This window comes from Phocoena sinus, chromosome 21 (assembly GCF_008692025.1).
Source record: "Phocoena sinus isolate mPhoSin1 chromosome 21, mPhoSin1.pri, whole genome shotgun sequence".
Classification (NCBI taxonomy): domain Eukaryota; kingdom Metazoa; phylum Chordata; class Mammalia; order Artiodactyla; family Phocoenidae; genus Phocoena; species Phocoena sinus.
Genome location: NC_045783.1, coordinates 13,396,903 through 13,421,663, shown reverse-complemented (window position 1 = coordinate 13,421,663; position 24,761 = coordinate 13,396,903). Strand labels below are relative to the sequence as shown.

The 24,761-nt window shown below is 40.2% G+C and overlaps 1 pseudogene; it reads left to right on the top strand.

Moving 5' to 3' along the window:
* Positions 1 to 12,550: 12,550 nt before the first annotated feature.
* Positions 12,551 to 13,039, top strand: LOC116746687 (annotated as a pseudogene).
* Positions 13,040 to 24,761: the final 11,722 nt, after the last annotated feature.

Sequence of the window (24,761 nt, the reverse complement as noted above, 5' to 3'; positions counted from 1 at the left end):
GGGACCTAGAGAGGAACACTGTTGGTTAATCCCTTCCCCAGAACTTGACCTGGTTCCCTAGACATGCCAAAGAAATGCTAGTGTATTAATATTTTGTTTCAATCAAGTGATGTAAGTTTAAAAAAAAAAATCTTTAAATCAAGGGCTTTCGTCAATACTAAGAACTTTCAGTATTTTCCTATTTTTTTTCTTAATAATTAATAGTTTTTCTATTCAATCTCCTAACAATATTATTCTAACCAGTGGTCCTTTAATCTGAGGCATACAAAATTCTAAGAACTATGGAAGGTTGTTCTGTCAATGATATGTTAGGGTGCAGTAATCAGGTACGTAGCACTTGGGCAGCACTTCCTCATCATCACAGTTTTCAAACCCTTTGTGCTAATGCAGTTAGTTGAGTTAATTGCCCATATCCTACTGTTAGAGTGTTCTTGCTAGAATAAAGAAAATGAGCCCATCTGGAGCAAAAAATCAGGCTCGTTATGAAGAGTTTCTCAAACTGTGGCCCTTGGGCCACCTACTTCTGAGTCATCTGAAGTGCTTGTTCAAAGGGTAGATTCCTGGACTGGCTTTATATCTACTGAGCTTCACAATTCCAGGCTTTTCACGTCATTGTTCTGATCATTAACACTATTGTTCATAATTATTGTCAAAAGCCATGTGCAGGACACCAGTCCAGTGCTCTGTAGGAACCTCCTAGCTCCCCTCACCCTGATTTTTAGAGAGGATTTCCTTTTTGGTTTTTTTTTCACTGTCTCATGATTTTTAAAAAGTATTTTGTTATGAAAAATTTCAAACATAGGTGAAAATAGAGAGAATAGTACAATAACCTCCACGTATCCATGATCAACGTTAGCAGTTATCAACTCATAGCCATTTTGTTTCATCTCTGTCCCTACCAATGGCTCCCCAACACTAGAAACCTTAGACATCTTATTTCATCCGTAAATGTATTTTAGTAAAGTACCGAGAGTTTCTCCTGCCCCCCTAGAGGAGCAGCCGGTAGCAGATGGGGCTGGAGAGGCCTGGGGTGGGTGGAGGGAAAGCACTGGAGGGGTGATGGCCCAGCGGCATGTCCAGTGGGTCTCCTCTGGGCTGGCTGTTACCCTGCTATGAGAAGTCTGTACGAGGCACATCCTGAGATTCCCCAGGCTCTAAGATGCGATTCTGTCCCGTCTCCTGAGGGGGCTGTCCCTGCTGGGGAGAAGCTCTCCTGATGTGGACACGCTGAGTATCAGTGGCTGAGTGCAGCTTTGCTTTAAGTGAAGTACTTTGTTGCAGCTTGAATATGATGCCAGACCTTTGCCATGCTTCACTAGGTTTGGTTTCTGTATTTCATTAGCATTTTGTCCTCACTCCCTTTCCTTGCACAAGCACGTAATTCCAAAAAGCATTCACTCTTCTGCAATCCTCAATATCCTACCTGAATTGGAAGTGGATTTTTCTCCCCTTTTAAAGAAAAAGATGGCCCTATGCAATATAATAATTTCTGTTCCTGTAGAGAAAACCCAAGCACTTCACTGACTGTGTGATAAAATGCCATTTCATGCTTTTGGAGCTGTGATTGGCTATCACTTGTACAGTAGTCCTCTAAGAGCCTAAAAGCCTTCACTCCATTGTGCTACTGGCCGAGACAAGCATAGCAGACAATGGGGAAACCAAAGCCCGCACCTCTCAGGTCAGTAACACAGGTGGCAAGAATGAACCACAAACCCAAACTGCAGGCACTCCAAAAGAAACCTCTTCCTCATCTCAGAGTTATAAAGTTTCCTACTAAATCCTGAGACGGGATGTGTGGTTAGGGTTAGGCTCTTGATTGACATTTGCCCCCAAAGCAAAGAACTTCTTGCTGTTGGAACTGCTTTTCACATTCTGATTTCTACAGGGTTTGTTCTTTTTTTTTTCTTCTCCAACATATTCCCAATAACAAGGGTCTTTCATCATTTGATAAACTGTTTAAAAAGAGATATATTTCTTCATCCTTAAGACACCATTCTGCAATCTTGTGAAAGACCGTGGTTTCGATGCAAGATGCAAAGGGTTGGGACACGGGCTCAGATTTCTCAGCCTAGTCAGCACCTTGCTGTTTGACTGCTCAGGCACTTGGGACCTAAGGGCACTTGGTGGAAGCCTGTTGGGCAAAGTCAGCCACTGTGCGAGGCACCCTGGAGCAAAGAGGCACCAGGTACCATTTTTCTTCTTGCCTCTTTAACAGCTTGGTAAATTGCACCTTAATAAAAATGTGAAAAAAATGTAAGCAAAAAAAAGTAAAATTATAACAACACTAAGCTACTTTTTCACCCATATAATTGACAAATATTTCAAAGAATCATAATACCCTAAGTTAGCAATGGTGTGGGAAAGGAGGTCGCTGATAATGGGAATTTAAGTTGATACAACTCTTCCGAAGAGAAATTTGGCAGGACCTGTCAAAAACCCTTTCAAATGCATATGTTTTAATCTACTAATCTCTCTCCCAAGAAAATAATCAGACTGAGTTTGAAACTGTCTGCAAAAAATGTTTATAATAAGAGAAAATTAAATGTCCAAGTATGTAGATTGTGTTAAGTGAGTTGTTATAAATTTGTAAAATGGAAATCTCTGAAGTCCTAAAAAATTATGAGGTAGAGCTATATTTATTGGTATGGAAATATTCCACAGTACATTTTTTTTCTTTTGCATATATTTCTTGTTGCTTTACCCACCTTCTGTCCCTACAAATGGCTCCCCAACACTAGAAACCTTAGACATCTTATTTCATCCGTAAATGTATTTTAGTAAAGTACTGAGACCTTCTTTTGGGAAAAAGTAGCTGAACCGTGTAGTCACAACTCTTATCCTCAGATAATCACCTTCCATCATCCTTGGAGGATTCCATGGAGGGAATATTTCCTTATCTCATATTTTTCTCAAAAAGGTCTTGATGGAAAAGTGAAATTAGTGCAGCTGGAAAATTAGAAATAAATGACAAACTGCTAATTTAATACTGAGGTAGGTAAAAAGGAAGAAGGTCCTTTATTATTTAAAAGTCTTTGAATCTAAAAGGTATGTTTCTAGACATTACTTGCAAAGGGACCAAAACGGAGAGCAAACATTGAGGTGGGTGGAGAAAATGCTTAACAACAATTAGAAATTTGGTCGAAATTCTCCCCAAACGATGCAAAGTTTGTTTTTAAATTTACAAATTTGTTCATTAAACATTTATCAAGCACCTGTTGTGTGGCAGCTCAGATATATAAAGATGAACAAATAGGCTCTTCTCAAAAAGCTCCCAGGCAGGGCTTCCCTGGTGGCGCAGTGGTTGAGAGTCCGCCTGCCGATGCAGGGGGCACGGGTTTGTGCCCTGGTCCAGGAAGATCCCACATGCCGCGGAGCAGCTGGGCCCGTGAGCCATGGCCACTGAGCCTGCGCGTCCGGAGCCTTTGCTCTGCAACAGGAGAGGCCACAACAGTGAGAGGCCTGCGTACCGGGAAAAAAAAAAAAAAAAAAATGCTCCCAGTCAAACTGTCCTGGATTTGGTCAGGGACTACACCATGTTTCAGTTCTGGTCTATGTGGGCAAGTCCCCTTCTGCATAACCACCAGTGACCCATTCCACTCATTTTTTCACATGTTTAAACTAATTTAACTAACTGGTTGTTTCAGTGTCACACAGATATAACCTGTCTCCATATGTTGGGGTGTCCTAGCTCTCAGTCCTGGGCCCTCTTCTCTTCTTTGTACACATTATTTCCCTAGTTGATCTCATCTAGTCTTACTTATGGCTTTAATTACCATCCAAATATGATGACTCCAAATTTGTGTCTCCAGCCCCTACCTTTCCCGAGTTCCACAGTCAAATTTGCAGTGGCCTATTTGGCATCCCACTTGGACATCTAACACACATCTCAGATCTCTCTGGGGACAATGGCACAGATTCTGTGCTCTGGTTGGCCAGCCCTGCTGTAGCAGGTGCTAAACTCTGCCGATGCTGGCACTCCACACAAGAGCAGGAAGGAGGAGGGGCCTACCTCTCTTGGTTGTTCACTTGGCAACTTGCTTATTTCCTCGGTTACTTCTGGTCCTTGTTCCCTTGACTGTGAGCTTGGAATTCTGCCAGAAGCTCCCCTGACCCCATAGCTACCTTCTGAATGTGTTTTGGTTTAGGGTTTCCTCGGTTAATATGATCCCTTCTGCTTTTTATCATTCATGAATTTTTTCAAAGTCTTAAGTTTCTGGTTGTGCCTCTTATTTTCTCTCTCTCTTTTGAATTCATTCTTTTAATGTTTTAAGGTATTTTTTCTGGATGTTTTGCATGGGGGTAGAAACGTACACTCAGTTTTCCATCTCGATTCAATATCTATTCTCCCTTTCTTATAGATTCAGTGATGTACTGAATATAAGCCAATTTAATACCTCAGTTATTTTGTTAATTATTGTCCTGTGCTCTAGGACTAAGATACCTTCAGGAGCTATTGAGATGTGTGGCACTACTGTACCCAAACACTAAGTGACACTCAACTGTTTGTTGAAGAAGTAGAAAGCAATCAGAGGTCTCCTGGTTATTGTTTCCTTTAGCTATGAATTCTCACTTCTCACTTCCTTCACTGTCTCACTGTTGTAATTGGTGGTCTTATGTTTCATACAGTTGCCTCTCCTTTAGACAAAAAAACCCAAAAAACATGCATGTGCTTTATGAAGCTTTTGCTTCTCAACACCACCACCCCAGGGGGAAGATTTCTGTCTTTGCAATTACATTATATGGGAAACATTTCCCCAGATTATTTCTTTCTAAATATATGATGTTCTACTATAATTATAATTTTTTAAGCCTTGAAACAAAGTAAAATTGGGTTTGTTTAAGCTGAGAGCCTGTGCTTGAAGAGAGCACTGTATAATTTACCTCTCGAGTTGTTCTGCTGTCTTCAGGGTATGGGAAGAAAGAAAAGCTATGTTAACATCCTCTGATCTTAAAATATAATATCCTCCTCTACCTCAGTAGCTAGGCAAGAAGGTTGTGATGGTTAATTTTATGTGTCAACTTGGCTGGGCCATGATATCCAAATATTTGGTCAAACATTAATCTGGATGTTTCTGTGAGGATGGTTTTAGATGAGATTTACATCTAAATTGGTGGGCTTTTTGTAAAGCAGATTACTCTCCATAAGGTGGGTGGGCTTCATCCAATCAGTTGAAGGCCTTAATAGAACCAAGACTTACCTCCCCCCAAGCAAGAAGGAATTCTGCCAGCAGATGGCCTTCCAACTTGAACTGCAGCATGAGCTCTTCCTGGGTCTCCAGGCTGCTGGCCCATCCTGCAGATTTTGGACTTGCCAGCCTGCAAAATAGTGTTAACTGATTCCTTGAAATAAATCTCTTTATATATGTATGTTTTTTTTAAACCTCTAAATTGACTTGGAGTCCTTGCATATCCTCACAGTGAGGGTTAGACGTTACAGAAATCAGAGTAAACACTACATCTATTCACGTATCTGCTTTGAGACTAGAGGTCAAAATCCCTTCTCTAGAGACCCTGTTGGGATCCACCTGCTCATTACTGCCTTTGTAGACTCCCCTGGACCATGAACTCTATTTGTCTACTAAAAGCCGTGACGGCAGCCTTGCTTCTAGTTCATTGGGCATTCCCTGGATGTTGGATTCAGCTCAATTACCAGAACCACTATGCACAGCTGTGACATCATACCTTCACTAAACTCCTAGCATTTGCATTTGCTTCTGTCTCGCAGTCTCTCTGGACTTCCCAGTCATTGGATTGTGCCTTCATGTCCAGAGAAGTAACATTCACTCATGTCGTCATTAACTGGACTCCCAGTCTCAGCCAGTCCAGGTGTTCTGCCCTGCTTCCCACCCAGTGACCATAGCGAACACCACAGATCTTAGCCTCGTTTTTCCTGATTGTCATGACAACCTTACAAATTTATGTTTGTGTCCTTTGTTTTAATTTCTAATTTAGTTCCTATATTTTAATGTTATATTCCATAATATAAAGTTGACCTTAATAAGAAGGATGAAATTTTACAAATAGGAAAAGAAAACTCTTTTCCAAAAATTCAATGCTAAGTATGTCATCACAGACTAATGTTAAACTTGGAAAATACAACTGAGACCTGAGAATTCAAATTAAAAGACAGCTGAGCAGTGCTTGCCCTTTTAACAGTGCAGAGCCAGGTGTGCCGATTCTACTTGAGTCAGTCAGCGGCAAGTCAGGGGTACAGACCTCAGCAGTTATTTTAACAGACAGAGTTTAATATAAAGCGTTATAAACTAGGTAACTACAGCAGCTTCCTATCGCTGCTGTAACAAATTATACCACAAATGGAGTGGCTTAAGACAGCACAGACTTATTATCTTATAGTTCTGGAGGTCAGAAGTCCAAAATCAGTGTCACTGGACTCAAATCAAGGTGTCAGCAGAATTGTATTGCTTCTGGAGGCTCTGGGGGACAGTCTGTTTTTTTGTCTTCTCCAGCTTTGAGCGATCACCTGTATTTCTTGTCTCACTGGCCTCACGTCACTCCAGCCTCTGCTTCCATTGTCACGCCTCCTTCTCTGACTCTGACCTTCCTGTGCCCACGCATGTCGACCCTTGTGATTACATTACAGATAGTCCAGGATACTCTTCCCATCCCAAGATCCTTAAATTAACTGCAAAGTTCCTTCTGCCATGTAAGGTAACATATTCACAGGCGTGGGGGATTAAGACATGGATATCTTCGGGGGACCATTATTCTACCCATCAAAGTAACCGACAAGGCAAAAACAGAACAGAAGGTACCACACTTCATAGATTGAATCAGCAAGTGCAGGAAGCAGATACCCCCCTAGGGTTCCGATGAAGGAAAGATGTTGGAATGTTTAAAACTTAGATGCTTAGAAAAGGGGCCCACAGAGCAGAAGCCTAGGCTCTGAGGCCCCGATGCTGGCAGCTAGTGCTGGTGTGTCTGCAGGGAGCAATGAGGCTGGTTCTAGGAAGGTTAGGAGAGCTGCACACTGCTGCATCTGCAACAAGCACGGCTGCAGTGGGGAAGAAGCAAGGCTCTGATGCCGACCAGAACCGGAAGCAACCAGGAAGCCCACTGGAAGCCACCAGAAGGAGTAGATCCCTTTCCTCCTTCCCTCCCACCAGTCTTCCTCTAGGGCTCCTTATTGGCAGGAGGGAGCCAGCTGGCAAAAGAAAAATGTATGTGGAGTCCCAGCCCCACCGTTACAAAGCCAAACACAGAAAGTAAATTGGAACTCGAGAGACAATAGCTTTACAAGTGACACAGGACTCAACTTGATGAAAAGCAAAAAGCATAAATCAACCCATTGTTTATATTAAGCGTCCTGGAACCATGACTTTTTCCCCTCAGTTCCTTGGGTTTTTTCTGACGTGTTGCAGCCTCAGACCACCTTGAGACATATGTATGGAAATTAGTGTTTTTAGATACACTTTATTTTTTGGGGGGGCGGGAGATTTTTTAAATAAGTCTTTATTGGAGTATAATTGCTTCACGATACTGTTAGTTTCTGTTGCACAACAAGGCGAATCAGCCATACGCGTACACGTTTCCCCATGTCCCCTCCCTCTTGAGCCACTCTCTCATCCTCCCTATCCCACCCCTCTAGGTCATTGCAAAGCACGGTGCAGATTTCCCTGTGCTATGCAGCTGCTTCCCACCAGCCAACTGTTTTACATTCGGTAGTGTATATATGTCGATTCTACTCTCACTTCGCCCCAGCTTCCCCCTCCCACCCCATGTCCTCAAGTCCATTTTCTATGTCTACCTCTTTATTCCTGCCATGCGACTAGGTTCATCAGTACCTTTTTTTTTTTTTAGATTCCATATATATGTGTTAGCATACAGTATTTGTTTTTCTTTCTGACTTACTTCACTCTGTATGACAGACTCTAGATCCATCCACCTCACTACAAATAACTCAATTTCGTTTCTTTTTCGTGGGAATGTAAATTGATACAACCACTATGGAAAACAGTATGGAGGTTCCTTAAAAAACTAAAAATAGGACTTCTCTGGTGGCGCAGTGGTTGAGAGTCCTCCTGCCGATGCAGGGGACACAGGTTCGTGCCCCGGTCCGGGAAGATCCCACATGCCGCGGAGTGCCTGGGCCCGTGAGCCATGGCCACTGAGCCTGCGCGTCCAGAGCCTGTGCTCCGCAAAGGGAGAGGCCACAACAGTGAGAGGCCCGCATACTGCAAAAAAAAAAAAAAAAAAACTAAAAATAGAGCTACCATATGACCCAGCAATCCCACTACCGGGCATATACCCTGAGAAAACCATAATTCAAAAAGAGTCATGTACCACAATGTTCACTGCAGCTCTATTTACAATAGCCAGGACATGGAAACAACCTAAGTGCCCATCGACAGATGAATGGATAAAGAAGGTGTGGCACATATATACTTTAAGTAGTGCAAGGATTCCAAACTTTTTAGAAAGGATGCACTCTTGGATTTTTTGGTTTTACAACATCCCACATGGTCTCCATAAATCCCTTCTGGTACATATTTAGTTTTTTAATTAAATCAAATTACAACTGGTAATTCATTTGTTTAGGGATTTCATACCATTCTTTAAGACAATTTAGGATTACTCAAAACAGGAGGAAGATTTCTGGATCAAATCAGTGGATGAGTCCATCAAACCATTTCATATAATTCAGGAAAAGAAACCCATAAGGGAGACCCCCTGAGTCAGAAAGTGAGATTAAGAAAAATATAACCTATTTTCAAAGTGAAATCTATGTATTTTCACTTATATTTTGGCCTCATACTTTAGTGGCTTGTATGAACACTGTGTTTCTTGACCCGGTTTTCAGTTTTCATATACCAGGTTTATGTTCTACAGTACTATGTATTTTCTGTAATATGCTCTCCATATTTTCAAGTTGTTCTCCAATTATAAAAGCAGGACTAAAAGAGCTCAATGTTCTTGTGTCTATCTAGCATCTTCTTCTCCATGTTGACTTCTAGAATGTACCAAGCTTGAGTGCCTGCAGTGCTGTACGTGGTGTACTCTTTCATTCTCAAGTAAACAAATTATCATGCTCTTAAGTCCTATCCTTGGTCGGCTGGTTTTGCTTTCAACCTCATTCAGTAGACTTCCTTGTCATAATAACCAACGAATGGCTTCAAGCTAAAATACTCGTTTAACTGCTTCTAACTCTCCATCCTCACTAATTCTATTTCCTTTCTTCTCCTGCATTTATAAGTGTATCTTTTGACTTTGTACTGTTGTACTGAATTGCTACAACTCTGAAAGTTGTACTTTTACTTCAAATCATTGATTAATCACATCACTGGAACCTTTTTGTAAGCAGGTTTTTATGAAAAAGAAGCCAATACAAGGAAGCAAAAATTATATCAGGAATTTTTTTCCAAAAACATAGTCCAGGATAAATTGGGTCTGTGTAGATTCATCCTATTCCCATACACATTTCATATTTCCATCTGTTCAATAAAGACTGTGTTCAAAGTAGTGATCCTAAAAAGCTGATTATAAAGTCCTAAAATAACAAAAAATCTTGAAATATATAATATGCATTGTAACTATTGAGGTGGGAAATAATAGATTAACTTGTGTAAGACTGATTTTTCAATAAGAATTTATATTTAAGGGCGTTTTCTGTTTAAGAACTTTTGTTTCCTTAAATCTTGTTCTAGCACCACTTGATTTTCTATTATTTTTGTTGGTGATAATGTTTCTTTAAGACTTCTTTCTTTTTCTTTTTGTTAATGCTGCTGTGCTTTTATTTTGGTAGCACTAATCTGCTCTTAGTTTTTTTCGCTCCCTCCCAGGAACCGTAGTCATCCTAATTATTATATTTTAAGTCTTTGCTATTCTCACATATTTTTATCAACTACATTTGGCCCTCTGTAACCATGAGTTCCACAACTGTGCCTTCAATTAACTGCAGATTGAAAATATATACATTTTTTAAATGCCAGAAAGCTCCAAAAGACAGAACTGGAATTTGCCACACACTGGCAACTATTTACCTAGCATTTACATTGTATTAGGTATTATAAGTAATCTAGAGATGATTTAAAGTAAATGGGAGGATGTGCATGGGTTATATGCTAGTACTACCATTTTATATAAAGGACATGAGCATTAGGGAATTTCGGTATGGGAGAGCGGGGCAGGGGTGTGGATCCTGGAAACAATCCCCTGTGAACACTGAGGAATGACTGTAATTAATTTTTGAATGACAACTTTCTGTCTCTAATAATTAATTTACTATTCGTACCTTATTATATTGCTTTATTACTAAGTAACTGCAGTGTATACCATTTCTTTTTCCCTCTCTAAATTTCTTATATATTCTCACAAATAACTTGACAGTTTGGGTTTATGTAACAAATTTCCTCACACTTCTCAGGCAAATGTACCAAAATAAGGAGATGAATATTCATAGGGGAGAATATATATCCATATATATATGAATATTCATATGTATATGGAAAGTTAAAGATAAAAGAAATATTGAGGAATATTAAGAGGCTATAGCTATGTTTCACTTATGTTCATTTTATGTTCTTCATATTTATGTTCATGTACATATGATTTCTAATATTTTATTTTGTAGTCTGCCTTCTCCTTCACTCTGATTCTTTTCATTTATACCTGAACATTTTTGTTCTTAGGAATTCCAATTCTGGATGTGGTAGTGTAAATAATTTGGATTAATCCTCCTGCTGAGAACTAGAATATCTGAACAATTATTTTTTTAATGTTTGAAGTCATCAAGGAATTATGAAGTTAGGAAGAATCAAGGATCCACAATCTTAAAAAAGAAGGAAACACAAAGAGATGGTCATTGCATTCAGGTCTCTGGAGCTTCCGGAAGAGGCAGATGAGAAGCTGAGCAGCTCAGCAGAGGTACTGACAAGTTCATGAAGTTAGGAGAAAAACCTGGAATTCGCAAACTACCGAAGAAGAGGATCCCAGGAACCCCTCTAAGCTTTGGATAAGCTACAAGGCTACACTCTAGGACTAAGTGTGAACTCTAAATGAACTGACCTTCAAAGGGACTAAAGCAAGCTTCAGATAATCTCAGCTACTAACAAGAAGAAAAGCATAAATGCTCTATTTAAAGATACCATCATCTTAGACTCCAATTTATCTCCCAATTTTTCATATACAATATCTGCTACTCATTAAAAAAAATCAGGAAAATGAGGAGACAAGTTAATGTGATAGATAAACAAGGGGGGAAAACAATAATAAAAACAGATTTACAAGTATACAAATAATCTGACACAAACCTTAAAATAACTGTACTTAATATGTTTACAGAGATAAAAGGTGAAATTGAGAATTTATGTAGAAAACTGGAAATGATTTTTAAAATGAAACTTCTATAACAGAAAAAATTTATAACGTGTTTAGCAGCTGGAGAGAGAACAGTGAACTGGAAAATCAGTAATAAACATCCAAAATAAAAGCACAGAGGGGCTTCCCTGGTGGCGCAGTGGTTGAGAATCTGCCTGCTAATGCAGGGGACACGGGTTCGAGCCCTGGTCTGGGAGGATCCCACATGCCACGGAGCAACTAGGCCTGTGAGCCACAGCTACTGAGCCTGCACGTCTGGAGCCTGTGCTCCGCAACAAGAGAGGCCGCGATAGTGAGAGGCCTGTGCACCGCAATGAAGAGTGGCCCCCGCTTGCCACAACTAGAGAAAGCCCTCGCACAGAAACGAAGACCCAACACAGCAAAAATAAATAAATTAATTAATGAACTCCTACCCCCAACATCTTCAAAAAAATTAAAAAAAAAAAAAAGCACAGAGGAGCAAAAGGATAATAAATGCAGAAAAGAGGCTAAGAAACATAGGAGCTATGGTGTATGAGGAATTGGCCCAGAAGAAGAAGAAAGAGAGAATTAGACAGAAGCAATATTTGCCAAGATAACAACTGAGAATTTTCCAAAATGGATGGATGATATCAAACTACAGATTCAAGAAGCACAATGAAACCAAGAAGGTCACTATAAAACATATCACACCTAAGCACACCACAGTACAACTGCTGGAGATGAAGGGCAAAAAGTGTTAAATGTAGCTAACAGAAGAAGAAAAATGAGCTTCAAAGGAGCAACCAGACTGACAGCAGAAATATCCTTCAAAAATGTAGGTGAAACAAATACATTTTCAGACAAACAAAAATGAAAAAAATTCATCGTCAGCAGACCAACACTACTGAAAATACTAAAAGATGTTCTTCAGCCAGAAAGAAAATGATTCCAGCTAGTAGCTCAGAGGTGCAAAAAGGAGTGAAAAGAAACATAGAAGATAAACGCAAAGGGAAATACAAACGAACATTGAGGATTGAAACAATAATAGTGAAGTCTTAGGGGGTTTTAAATATATAACAATCAAAATACATGGCAAAACCACTCTGGAAAATAATTTGGTAGTTTCTTAATAAGTTAAACATACACTTACACGTGACCCAACAATTCCAATGTCCATCAAACGGTGAAGGTATAAACAAATTGTGGAATTTTAACACAATAGGATATCACTCAGCTGTACCTAGTAATGAACTAACTGATCGATTTTTCTGAACCAGCCATCTGTGAGTGGGCTGTGTCAGTCTTTAAGGGCTGGCTTGCTGACTATCAGATGAGTTTTGATGAGCTTTGACACAGCCAAGTCCAAACTGTCACGGAATGATTTTGCCCTGGGCTACAAGGCTGCAGACTTGCAGCTCCTCACTTCTGTGAACCACGGCACTGAATTTGGAGGTTCTATCCAGCAGAAGGTTAAGGAGAAGGTTGAAATGTCACCGAACCTCGCTTGGGTGGCTGGCAGTTAAGGATACCCGTTTCTGACATCACCGCTACATACAAAGTGACTTATAGAACTTCTCTATCTGCTAAAGTAAGTCATGCCAGCCTGATTGGACAGGGTCATACCCGAACACTTTGCCCAGGAGTCAGACTGACCCTATCTTCTTTGATTGATGGAAGGAACTTCAATGCGGGAAATCACAAGGTTGGGTCGGGATTTGAACTAAGAAGCTTAACGTGGTTTTGAGTAATGCACCAGCTTTGTCCCTGGGAATTAAGAGAAATGAACCCACTGTGTCCTGACCTTAGTCAACGTCTTCTGTGAAATTTGAAAAGTGTAAACTTTTATTCTTCCGAAGAATTGTAATCTTGCCCATACTGAAGTCTAGAGATGGTAAGTCCATCCTAAGGGAGGTGCTTGAAGGCATTCCTGGAGGTTGTCACGTTTGTGCCACCTTTTAGTTCCAAAGTGTTACTTTGAGTGTGTTCCTCAGTGACGATGTAGTGTCATGTTATAAAGAAATAATGATCCTCCGGTTTGTACATCACGTCCTGCCTGTCCCTCACTTCCTCATGACCTTTTATTATATTGGTCTCTGTGCTGTAGTGGAATCTTTGGTTTTGCATCAGAAGAAAATAAAATAAAACCATCATATTTGAAACAAAAAAAGAATGATTTAACACCTGAAAAATTTTGTCATATTAACAGAATTAGGGGAAAATATCATATTACCTTATAGATAAGTGCCAAAAAAGAACTTGCCAAAATTCAATATATATTCATGATTAGAACTTTTAGCAAATGTAAATAAAACTGCTTGAATCTGATAAAATGTACCTATAAAAAAAAACGTACACAAACATTATGATTAAATGTTAAAAACTTTCCCTCTGGAACTGAGAATGAGACAAGAATATCGGAGCCAACTAATAAGAAAGATAAAGAAAACAAGTGTAAGAATATGAACACAAGGACAAAAACTGCCCCTATTCACAGGCAATTTGGTGGTGTACATAGACTATCCAAAAAGATCTACAGCTAAATTATTAAATTAGTTAGCAAGGTTGCTGGATATACCAATATACAAAAATCAATTGTATCCTTCTATCCCAACAACAAGCAAAAAATTAAAATTTTTATTTATTTATTTTTAATTATTGAGGTATAATTGACAAATAACGTTATAGTATTAGTTTCAGGTACAACATAATGCTCTGACATTTATATACATTGTGAAATGATCACTATGATGAGTCTAGTTACCGTTTGTCATCACAGTTACGAAATTATCTTTTCTTGTGATGAAAATGATTTAAGATCTACTCTCTTAGCAACTTTCAAATACACAATACAGTATTATTTGCTATAGTCAGCATGCTGTACATGACATCCCTGTGGCTTATTTATTTTATAACTGGAAGTTTGTACCTTTTGGCTTCCTTCACCCATTTTGCCCACCCCTCACATCCCCTCTCTGGCCACCACCAATCTGATCTCTGTATCGATGAGCTTGGCTTTTTTATTTGTTTGTTTTGTTTTAGATTCCACATATAAGTGAAATCATGCAGTATTTCAAGGTCCATCCATGTTGTTGCAAATGGCAAGATTCCATTCTTTTTTTTTATGGCTGAGTAATATTCCTCTGTGTGTGTGTGTGTGTGTATCACATCTTCTTTGTCCATTCATTCAATGATGGGCACTTAGGTTGTTTCCATGTCTGTCTATTACAAATAATGTTGCAGTGAAAATGGGGGTGCAGATATCTTTTCAAATTTTTGTTTTTGTTTTCTTCAGATAAATACCCAAAGGTGGAATTGCTGGATTGTATGGTAGTTCTATTTTTAATTTTTTGAGGAACCACCATACTGTTTTCTGGAAAGCCATTTGCCAAGCAAATTGGAAAGAAAGCATCAAGAGAAGTTTAGATAACATAATTGTCACAGTAATTCACCTTCTAAGACTCTATCCTTAGAAAACAATAATATCACAAACACACTTGGACAAAGGCTTATGTCCAAGGGTGTTGCAGCCTTGCTTACCATGGCAAAAGACTGAAATAACCTAAGTGTTCAAACTTAGGAGAACAATTATAGCGACACTGTCTCTCAATCAGATAAAATGTGCCTGCCAAAAGAAAATAATAAAATGGATAAATATATAACATAATTATAATAACTATAATTATTATATATGTAAATATATTCATATTATATATAATATACAATAAGAAATATTTTAATAAAATGGAGAATGATCATGAGATACTATAAAGTAAAAAAAGGAGATGCAAAATTGTAAATATGTACTGGAAAAACCCAAATATCCATCAGGAAATGAATGGATAAATAAAATGTGAAACACACACACACAATGGAATAGTAGTCAGCCTTTAAAAGAAATGAAATTCTGAAAAAAAAAAAAAAAGAAATGAAATTCTGTTACATGCTACAACATGGATGAACATTGAAAATATTACGCTAAGTGAAACAAGTCAGGCACAGAGGGACTAGTAGTGTATGATTCCGTTTATAGGGGGTACCTAGAATATGTAAATTCATAGGGACAGAAAGTAGAGCAGCGGTTATCAGGGGCTGGAGGAGGAATGAATGGGGAGTACTGTTTAATGAATATAGAGTTTCAGTTTGGGATGATGAGAAGTTCTGAAATGGATGGTGGTGGTGGTTGTACAATCTTATGAATATATTTAATGCCACTGAATTGTATACTTTTTTTTTTTGACAATGAAAAAAGCTTTAATTCTGTCTTGAAGAAGAAGAAATGTTACCAGTGAATCACACACAAAAATAATTCTTAGGCAAACAGACCACACTAGTCCTGTGATTTTTTTTTTTTTTTGGTTGCGTTGGGTCTTCTTTACTTTCTCTAGTTGTGGCAAGCAGAGGCCACTCTTCGTCGTGGTGCGCGGGCTTCTCTTGTTGCAGAGCACAGGCTCTAGGCACGCGGGCTTCAGTAGTTGTGGCACACAGGCTCAGTAGCTGTGGCTCACGGGCTCTATAGCGCAGGCTCAGTAGTTGTGGCGCACGGGTTTAGTTGCTCCATGGCATGTGAGATCTTCCGGGACCAGGGATTGAACCCGTGTCCCCTGCATTGGCAGGCGGATTCTGAATTGTATACTTTAAAACCGTTAAAATGATAAATTTTATGTTAGGTGTATTTTACCACAATAAAAACATGCCCAGGAAAAAAATACACAAGTTTACAGAAAATGCATGCTTAGAAATATGGGATGATGTGCAACTGATATTAAGATGTAATCTCTGGATACCGATTGATTCATTTTTAAAATTGGGATTGATTCATACAGAAAAGATGTGGAATTAAACGCCTACTATGTGCCAGTTACTCTTCTAGGATCTGGGGGTAGAGCTTGGTAAACAAGACAGGTGGCCCCTTAGGGCAGGAGATAACAAATATTGAGATTATAAGAAATTCTTTCTTTTTTATCTCTTTCTATATTTTCTAAATCCTTCTCTTGAGTATGCTATTTTTATATTTGGGGAGAAAACATAAGTGAAAGAAGAGAAGCAGTTGAGATGGACTTTCTCCCTTGTTGTAAACTCATACCCCATCTGTATAGAGAAGAACAGGCCTGATGATGGGTGAGGGGCTGAGGGGGGATCAGAATTTACGGAACCAGAGAGACCTGTGGTTCCTGCTCAGTCTGCCATCCTGCTTTTCTCCCTGTTATGTTTTGGGTTTTCCAGCTTCCCGAAGCGTCTGGACTACAGCTACTCTGTTAATCCTGCCCACTGCATCCCATTCCGATGGTTTACATCCGTATCCGAAAGATTAAGAGCTTCGCTTTTCTAACGCCAGGATTTTATTTCTTTGAAAATAGTCCTGCCACAACTTTTGAATCATTGTGTTGGCCTTCTCTCTACTTACAAAAGGCCATGAACTGTCTTCTAGAGACTCACAAAGCCGATCTGCAAATATCAGGCAGAGGTCAGTAGACTCAGGGGTTCAACACGTCTCCACCGAGGAATCAGAGCAAAACTGAGATAATTTCAAGGCTTTGCAATGTAAGGAGTCCCCAGTGGCCTCATTTCTACATCCTCTCTCTGCCCCCAAATAATTGACCCTATGGTTGTTCTTTCTTGTCTGATACGGCTGGGATGAGGGGAGGAAGCTTGACCTGAATGAGTGGAATTATTTGACTTTCTTCACAAGAACCTCCTCCTCCCTCCCCTGCCAGCTCTTGCAATTCTTCTGTAACTTTTGGCCTAGGGATCTATTTTAGGCAGCCCTTTCCACACTCTACTAGAAACCTCTCCTGTTGTTGAACTAGATTTTGGAGGTGTATGAACATCTAGTTTTTAGACTGTGAGTCCCCTAAAGCTGATATCATGTTTAATTCTAGCTATTCAGTGAATGTCTAATCTATAAGTCTATGAGGCTTGAATAAAACCAGCTTTCATGGCTTCATTTTCATCTTATTCTCAAGACAAGATTTATTCCCTGTATTTTCCCCACAAAAAAACTAATGTTTTTCTCTTCTCCATTTCAATTCTTTTCCTTTCTCTTTCCCCAAATCTCCAGTTACCAGTTCTTACCACTGAAAATTCCTTCTCTACTCTCTGTTCCTGCTTGTTCATGATCTAGCAGCCTTGCCTAGGAAAGACGGTGTGGTTTGGTGGTTATAAAGCACGGGCTGCCTGAGTTCAAGTTCTGATTCCACCACTGGCTTGTAACTTCTGCGTGTCTCAGTGACTTCATCTATAAATTGGGGCTAATTGACAAACTATGTGATAGGGTTGTTGGGGGAGGGGTCAGGAATGCAAGGCACCTAGTGTGGAATCTGGCAACTGAAGAAGGATTCAATGACTGTTCGCTGGTAGTGGTGTTGCCTGAATGGGTATAGGGAATAACATTATTTAGATAGGTAGTCCTTCCTTCATGGACTTTGTCCAACTCTAGACTTGATCCTATGAGGAGAAAATGGATCATTGACCAGTGAGGGAAAATCCGGAAGAATGGGTTTTGGCCCCAGGGGAGAGGTGACTGAGAAGGGTGACAGCTGCCACTTGTCCAGCGCCTTCCAGCTCTGGGAGCACTTCTGTGTGCCTCAGACCCCTTGATGCTCCAGCATCCCTGCCATCGGCACAAGCTCTCCGAGATTCGGTGACCCTCCTCATCAGCTGTATGGTTCCTCCCTTAAAAGGAAGAAGCCACAACCTAGAGATACAAACCATTTGCCTGGGGCACACAACCAATGAGTGGCAAAGCTGAGCTGAAGTTCCCGGTCTTCAGAGGACCAACCTAGGACCTTTTGGAGACAGCAGAGCTGCTGGGTCTGTTCTTCATGTCCACTTGATCCACCACATTTCCATGTAATCGACCCTGCTCTGGGGGCCTTGCCTTCCTAATCAACACACAGTTACATCCTTCCATCCCCCACAGCCCTGGAGTCAGTCCTGGACGCCACAGATGCAAACCATGAGTGTCTCCACCCCTCCTCACATACCTAGGGGGCTTGAGGATAAGCCACCAGCCCAGACTGGGTCCTGTGGCCTGGCCACAATCACTGGGCTTAGGTGACTCTTGGAGGGATCTTGTGTGAGACCTGGCAGCTTCCAGAAGCATCCAGGGGGCTCACCTAGTCCCCAGCCCTCTCTCTCCCTGTGCCCATCTCTAGCTAAGCACTGCTTCCTTAAGTCTGGTCTGTTGCCCTAGCTAGTCTGTAGGCCATGGGGAGGCCAGCCTTATTCTGAATCCCGGTTCAGCTGTCAATGGACTTGGCACCCAGCCTGGCCCCGTCTCTGGGATTTGAACTGACCCATAGTGTCACCTCCTGCCATAAACAGATGTCTGGGAACCGTGCTTCATCCTCTTGGCTCCCGAGCACTAGAAGGCTGCCTGTGTCCCCCAGTCCTAGGCCTTGCCCACCTGCTTATAGACACTTTCTTTACCTACTGCTTCAGAAACGGGCCTCCCATCCCTCTGTTCCTCCCTCCTACCACCCATTTTGTCAAAGGACCCATGATATTTTGCATCCAAGTAACCTCAATTTCAACACAACCATAGGATTGCTAATACCTCTTTATGGAGTAGAATTAGACTATTCACTCCAACTGTGACATTGGGCAAATTATTTCACTGCTTCAAGACTTTACTTCCTTTTAGTTTTATAGTGGGCATTAAATTAGGTGACATCTTTCTGGTATAAAATTCTGTATTTAGAGCTGAAACATCTTTTCTGTTACCCGAGACCTCTAAGAGAGAAAACACGGTTATTGGTCTAATGACTTTAAGTAAGTCTGTCTGCCTTCCAGGGGGAGATTCTGCACATTTTCTCTGCCATAGTCAAAGAACTCTAGTCTTTATTCCCAACTCATATCTCTCACGCTATTGTTTGAGAATGATATTTTCTGTCTGTATAACCTCTATCAACTGGTCATTTTTTAAAATTTTCAAATCTACCTTTGACACTTCTATAAAATACCCTCAACTTGCTACATTAAGGTACTTGCATGAAAAGCATGATCATTTCCTTCAATCTGAAAGAGGTTTGGAGACCTCAAATAACCTTGGGAACGAAATAGCACCCTGATGCAAAACTGAAACACTGAAGTTCCTAGATCTCAGCTATTTCAAAACTCTGTACTTTTGTCTTTTAATAAATGCTGTAATTCTTGGCTGAATGATTAATTTTCATAATTCTCATTTCTGTTTCTTAGGCGTTTTTTTTATTTCTATGTTTCTTGGTGGGGAAGAATTAGCTCCCACTATATCCCTATAGAAGCTTCATTAATTTAGTAACTCATTGATTCAACAAATAAACTTTTGCAGTCTCCATTTACTCACATTCTTTTACCAAAAAGCACATGAGACCCATAGGCTTTTTGGGTCTTCACAACCCAAAACATCTGTTTGAAATGAAAAATTTAATCATTCCATGCTTATAGGCATGTTGATTGGTAGAAAAATTTGAATCATTATTTGGATTTTTAAAAATCCAACCCAGTATTTTCCTCCATAGGGATTAACTCACCCCTCCTATTCCATAATCCTAGGAAAACAGTCGAATTAATTTCCCAGTCACCAGTGCATCTAGGTAGGGCCTTACAACTTGTTCTCAACAATGAAATGTAGATCCCTAAGTGGCAGTGATCCTGCCACTTAGGGACTAAGGAAGTTCTCTTCCCGCTTCCCCCATTCGCTGATGGATGATTCCAGAATGATCTTGGGTTGAAGACAGCAGAACTTCACTGAAGGAGCTGCTTCCCTGAATTACTATGTGGAAGGCCACCTGCCTAACTCCTGATTGGACATTAGAGTTCTGGGATTGTCTGATATAGCAGTTTGCACAACTGGTGAACACATCCCTCTTATCCTTTAAGTCGAACAAGCTAGTGACTGCAGAGTCTTTGGGGTAAGTAGCCTTGCCTGCTTGCCTTGGCCTGAGGCCAACGAGGCTGCTCTGCAGGTGATTTACAGCAAGCTGGCTACTTACTCTTCTTCACATCATATAATATAACCTACATCCCCTCTGCAGAATAATACAGGGGTTCAAAGCCATGAATACATGCTCTCCTTTCAGTTCTCCTTCGCTGCTCATCCATGGTGGCCAGTCCCACTGGTCAGAGTTCATCAGCTTGTCAAGATCTCTCCCGATTTTGGCATCTTAAGAATATAGCAGATGGGCTCCCTGGCGTGACTCGATCTCAGAAACCAAAACAAAGCACCTGTATCTAGCCTTTTTCACTTCTTCCGGGTCACTCTATAAACATAATCTGGTTTCTTTCAAAATAATACGTTTATCTGATTTCCTTCCCTAGTGGCTAGTTAAGCAATGAATCTGGCTTTCCACGAATTTACTGGGTCCTTGAGTTCATTTAAGGCTTTTCCTCTTACTCTTTCATCAGTCACAATCTCACTTCTTTAATATTGCCTGGGTTTTTCTGTTTAAATGTGCTTCCTGGTTTTTTCTGTGTGGTTTACAAACGTGAATGTCTTGGACCCTCTCTTCAGTATTTCCAGCTCAGTGCATCTTCACACCGTTCTGTCTCTTTCACTGCCTGAAGATGTGTCTCACAGCATTTCCTCCTGGGTTTATCTCTTCTTTAGGAGAAAGAATTTAAAAGTAAGAGATGAATAATACAGAGATCTACCATTTCTCTGTCCCTATACTACAGTTGATATCAACTCTTTTTCTGTATCTCCCCTACTGGTTCAGGCTTCTTACAGGATAATCTAAACACCATCATTGATTGCTAAATCAAATCAAACAAGAGAATATCCAATTTGCTCCTTTTTCCTCTCACATTTCTCCTAATGTTTAAATTTCCCCATCAATCAATTAACAAATCACTTTGGTACACTTTGCCAAGAGCTTTGAGATGAGAACAGAAGAAACACAAACAAGTTCACAAGTAACTTGTGAGGCTGATTTATGCAAAACCATTCAAGAATAAGATAGTATATGATACTAGTTGTCTAGTTATATAAAAAGTGCATTCAGAATTGTAGACGGGAGAGACCAATGTGTGCTGGAGTAAAGGAAAACTTTAATAAAGATGGGATTGGGGATTAAGACATACAAACTACCAGTTATAAAATAAATAATCCATAGGGATGTAATGCACAGCACAGAGAATATAGTCAATATTTTATAATAACATTGTAATCTATAAAAATATCAAATCTAACCTAATATCTACTGTCTAATATAATGTCTGCTATAATATCATAAGTCAACTATACTCAATTTTTAAAATAAATAATAAAAAAAAATAAAAATGGGATTTGGCCTTTAGGAACTGTTAGGCTAGAGCAATATGAAGGACAAGCATTTCCTCCGTGGGGGATATCATGAACATAGGCACAGAGGCAGGAATGATAGTAACAGCCACAGTGGGTCCTGTTTATTATGCACCTATTATGTTCCTTGCACCATGCCAGGCCCTTTACATTCATTGTATCGAGTCCTCACAGCCATCCTGGGATTATGAGGTAGGTATTTCACAAATAAGAGAACTCAGATGTAGGGAAGCGGTAGATGTCAGATTCATGATTCAATGTCTGTGCTCCACCCATTACATAGGAAGGTGGGGCCGTTAAGAAAGGTGCCACTCTGGAGAGTAGAAGGCAGTAAACTAGACAGATTGGTGAGGCTAGATTATGGAGACACTGGATGCTGGATTTGACCTGAAAAGCAACAGGAGACTGTTGTAGATTTTTTAGCACATATGTAGCATGACAAGACAGAAGTTCAAGGCCATATTCATGTTAGCTGTAGACTCTGGGAAACATGGTTAAACTTGCTGAGATTCAGTAAATGTAAAATGTGTTTAACAGTAGTATCAATTCATAGAGTTGAAAGGCTTAAATGTGGTAATGTATTTAAAGCTTCTACTAAAGTACTTGACATACAGTAAGTGTTTAGTTATGATACTACTATGATACTACTACCACTGCTACCGAAGCAGTGTTTAAGGAAGAAAATTTAGAGAAAAACAACAAACATTCTACTCCCTGGAGAGATGTAACGAGATGGCTTGGGCTTCTTGGGATAAGGAGAGACAGGTATGAATTTGCCAACATGGCAAAGATGAGTCCACAGGACTTGGTGACTGATGTAAGGGACAAAGGAACACAAAAGCCCAAAGACACAAATTTAGAAGAATTTGGGTGTGAAGTGTGATAACATGGCCAGAAACTAGGAAGTGAGGGGGGGAGTTAGTTTTGGGAGATAGCTGAGGAGGTAAGTTTTGGATGTTTTGAGCTTGAAATGATAATAATACATAAAGGAGTATGTACTACAAGCTTTGACAGAAAGGTGGTCTGTGGAAATGCAGATTTGGAGATTATTATAAATGTATTTATTTGAAAAGTGAAAATGAACAAGAGTCCAGTATAAAGAGAGCAGGCCAGAGGACTATGATTGACACCTGGGGGTGCCCACAGTTGAGGAGCATGATGTGGGAAAGGAGTCACTGAAAGATGAAAGGAAGGGGCAGAGAGAGAGAGAGAGATAAGACACTAACGTAGGTCACGGAGGTCACAAATCAGGGAAGAGAGTTTCCAAAAGGAGAGAGCCCTACTGTGCCCAGGGCTCCTGTGGGGAGAAAAGACTGAGGGGATTAGGAAAAGACTTCTACCATGACAGCATGGAACCCAGATGGGGAGGAACCCAGTTAGCAGGCACTGCCCATTGATGTGAGACATAAATATACAGAGAGAACGAGGCTGTAGCTAGAGGTAGTAGCAAGACAAACAGAGGAGGTTATTTCTTGTTCCTGGAGAGGCCAACACCACCAATTATCCTCAGAGTGAGCTTCCGTTCATCTCCACCCCTTGCCACGGTCATCTCTTCACGGACATGCCGCCTTTTCCCATGGCTACTACAACCGTCCTAGTCTGACCTCTATTAACTCTCATTTTCTCCTTTAGATCTCACTATTGCTACTGCACTCATCAACCTCATCCACTGGACCCCAAACCCACCATTTCTGATGATGTTGTGGACCCTATGATCTTTAACAAGCACAACTAAGATTGTTTCTCTTTCAAAGGCATCATCAGGAATGAAGATTATTTTACCTAATTTATTTTCTTCTGCTTAGACACAGGTATCTAAAAAACGATAGCAATTGTTATTCAGATCACTCCTCTCAAGCACGCTCAAAGTTCCTTTACCTCTTACACTGTAATTGCATCATGAAATGTACCCAACAGTTATTTGGAGCATGCACTGGGAATAACCTCCCTGCTCAGCCAACTTTGTGATTCTTAGAATCCTATTTCCTCCACAAACCCTCTGCAGTTGGATTTCTCTGATTCCTACCCTGTTTAAGCATAGGACTTCAATGATTATTTCCCATTTTTCTTCTTCCAAAACATGCTACCTGCATTCCATTTCAAGTAACAAATATTGTGTGCCAATGAACAACGTAGATACAGTTATTGCATCGCGTAAGTAGTGTCTTATTTTCCTTCTGTTGTTGGTTTTACCCAATGAGCTAGCCTGAGTTAGCTTCATTTTACGTTACCCTCCATCATACAGGTCAGAAACCATGTCTAATCCAGCATGTGTAACGAAAGGCCATCCTCTACACTCCAGTATCCCTGCACAGTGTAATGTGCGAAATGGTACTTTATTGGTGCTTTTTGTTGATGAGTTGATAATGATTGTGACCCCATTCCTATTCTCTACAAGTTCATCTTTCATGGTAACAGCCAGATAGCCTCATTTTTCTTCCACTTCCTGCAAACCCGCTGCAGGCATCGTTAACTTTCTTGGTTGCCAGCAGCTCTGAGTTCCCGTTCTTCCTTTCAGAGAGTTTCTCTCTTAATACTTGTATCATAATGTTTACCTGCTTTCCTTGCATTGTATTCTGACTTTGGGCAGGTACAACAATTATTTTCTGATTGGAAGAATTCTCCACAGACTAGCTTCCGGTTATATAAGTTTCACACTTTGTTTCTCCTCCACCGCGCATATGTTTTCATTCTAATTCCGGATACCATAGGACACAGTCAGATCACAGTACGAGCTCTGGCCTCGGACTTTAGTATCACATTCCTGGATGAGTTCCAGTAAGCCATAGGAGTATTTCTGGAAGTCATTTCTGCTTTGGGAAGCCCAGTAATAACAACTATATGTTGAAGTTACTGAAATCCACATCTATAAATCCCACTCCAGCAAAACTAAATGTATCCATAATTCACTTTCCCCTTAACAGGATCTCCAAAATGCTCATAATCATTCCAGTGACACCTGACACAAGGAGTATTGTGATGGAGAGGAGGTCAAGGTGGAAAAGTACAATGGATTTAACCAATTGCAGTTACCTCTGAAAATTTACAAAACATATGACCCTGTGAACACAATTCTGGGACCCTCTTAGGACCTTGGAAGAAGGTGTCTGTGCTAGTGAGGGGCTCTGAAACTAAAGCTTCATTAAATTCATGGCAAATCCACCTTTCTACTCTTGTCTCTCTCAGT